The following is a 2,504-nucleotide window of genomic DNA, read 5'->3' on the forward strand; positions in this document are numbered from 1 at the left end:
CACCCCGATACAGCTAACCCATGCGCTTTGGATTGGTATCCTCTGACGTACTGCACAGCCGCTGACATATGGAGCTAGCCCCGCATGTCAGCAGGCATACAGTACCCGTGCAATATGTCAGAGGATCTGTGTCCATGCGCGCCTGCGATCGTTGGGAACGCGGCGCCGACGGGTGCATGCTGCGCGAGACTCAAGGCGCACCCGCCGAGCTGCTTCTGCCGGTACAAGAAGGACCCCAACCTGCAGCGCTACGTCAACTCCCCCAACGGCAATAAGGTCTTCGCCGCCTGCAAGGTTCCCCTGTCCAGGTGCTGAGTGCCTGAGTTCGTTCGTTCGTTCTCTCTCTCTCGCATACGTGCAATCATGCAAGTAGACGGATCTCATGGCTTGGATTGCTAACTGCCTTATGTCGTGTGATTTAGTACTAATAAATGAGTGTTCTGCTTCGAGTTATTAAAACTTACTAGTTTAATGCACGTGTTTTTACGCATCATGCGCGGTGTGGCAGCACGTGGGCAAACACGTGAGCGCACAGTGCGGTAGCGCGTGGGTGAGAGCGTGCGGGCCCACGGTGCGGGAGGCCGTGGGATATACGAGAGGGCAAATTGCGGGAAAGGAGTACTACGTATTTTTAAGTAGTAGAGAAAAATAAATTGAGATCCAGTACTTTAGTATTTGGTATGATGTGAGTTCTACTCTTTAGACTTGATATGTCATGTATGGATACTTGTCATGTATTCAGTATATGTATGAAATAAATGTTACACGAATAAAAGTTTGGCCACTTTGAGTTGCTAATTCTTTGCTAGTCTCGCTTAAATGCAAATGCACAAAAGATTCATACCAGTAGTATGAGTTCAAAGCACGTTTTAGAGCACAAAGCACGTTTGCAGTACGTCTTGTTGGTTGTTGGAGTTCCAGTTACATGGTACAGGAATAAGAACAAACTAAAACTGAAGCTGGAGCCTTTAACACAAGAGACTTTGTGGTGGAATCTGCAGATCATTTGTCCTGTATTCAACATTTCAACTACTCTAGTCAATGAAGGCCGGTTGTTAGGCTGCAACTGTATGCACCACAATCCGACTAATATCAGCTTTCTGACAAGCTCAGTATCAACACTGATCGCACCAGCATAGACAGTACAGTATTCATCCAAATGCTCATAAAGCCTTTGAGGAAAATATTTGCTACTGACCTCTGAACTCCTATTGATGTTCTTCCTTGCTCCAACTATCCCAAGGACCATCATCCCGTAACTATAGACATCGGACTTGGTACTTATTTGTCCAAATTGCTGTGAGAAGATCTCTGGGGCAATGCAGCCGATGGTTCCCCTGGCACCATCAATAGAGATAATACTCTCTTTTGTCATGCACAATTTTGCCAATCCAAAATCAGAGATCTTTGGACAAAAATCTTGGTCCAGTAGGATATTGTGGGGTTTAATATCAAAATGCACGATACGGCTAGTGCACCCTCGATGAAGATATTCAAGTCCACGAGCAATGCCAACTGTAATGTCAAATAATTTCTCCCAACTTAGTGAGTTTTTCCCTTCAGAGTTTTGTCCAAATGCAAATCTTTCGAGTAACACCATGAACCATGACCATTGCAACGACTAAGAAATTACCATCTTAAGTAGCACTGCAGCAGCACACTTGTCTAGTATTCTGATCATTCATATATCTTGCTCCTCTCCTAGAGTCCTAGGCTCGTCCCCATATCCCCTTTGCAATGGAGCCATCAGAGCAAATGCATCGGCTGCATTTAGCACCACTCCTCTTCATCCTACTTCTCTCGTCAGTGCCACCCTGCAAACCACAACCCGATGCCTTCTTCCGGTACAGCAATTGTACCCCAACACCATACCAGTGCGGATCAGTAAAGTTCGACGTCGATTACCCGTTCTCGGTGAACGGCGTGGACCGGCCGGACTACTGCTTATTGCCCGGGTACCGCCTCTCCTGCGCGAATGGCAAGCTGGTGATCAACATGAATAATTCCGCTGGGTTCCAGGTTACGAGCGTCGACTAGGACGACCACCTCCTCACCGTCATCGACCAGAGCCTAGCCGAACGGACATGCCAGAAGCCCTACCGGAACACCAACATCGATGACACCATGTTCGTGTAGTTGTCAACATCGATGACACGACGACCACCTCCTCACCGTCACCACTCACCAAGTTCGTGCTTGTCCGAGTCCTACTATGCAGCGTTCACGGGCCTCTGCACAGTGTAGTTGTCAAGATACACTAACGGCCCATATAGCTGTCAGAACAAACCAGAGCAACATGCAGTTTTGAGTTGCGACACATCTAATTAGGACCATCTATCCAGCCCAACTATATTTCTCAGGAACTTAGGGCGTGTTTGAAATCTTTGCTGTGTTTGCCTCATCTCTCCTACACGAGCAAGCCTTACCTTACCAGCGCTGGTGAGCTAGATTGGCTCTGCTACGAAAGCAAGAAAAAACTTGCAAACGCAAACCCCGAGGCAAAC

The 2,504-nt window shown here is 47.6% G+C and overlaps 1 pseudogene; it reads right to left on the reverse strand.

Moving 5' to 3' along the window:
- Positions 1-786: 786 nt before the first annotated feature.
- LOC133928186 (PR5-like receptor kinase) lies at positions 787-1,600 on the reverse strand (annotated as a pseudogene).
- Between the last annotated feature and the right edge of the window lie 904 nt (positions 1,601-2,504).

This window comes from Phragmites australis, chromosome 9 (assembly GCF_958298935.1).
Source record: "Phragmites australis chromosome 9, lpPhrAust1.1, whole genome shotgun sequence".
NCBI lineage: Eukaryota > Viridiplantae > Streptophyta > Magnoliopsida > Poales > Poaceae > Phragmites > Phragmites australis.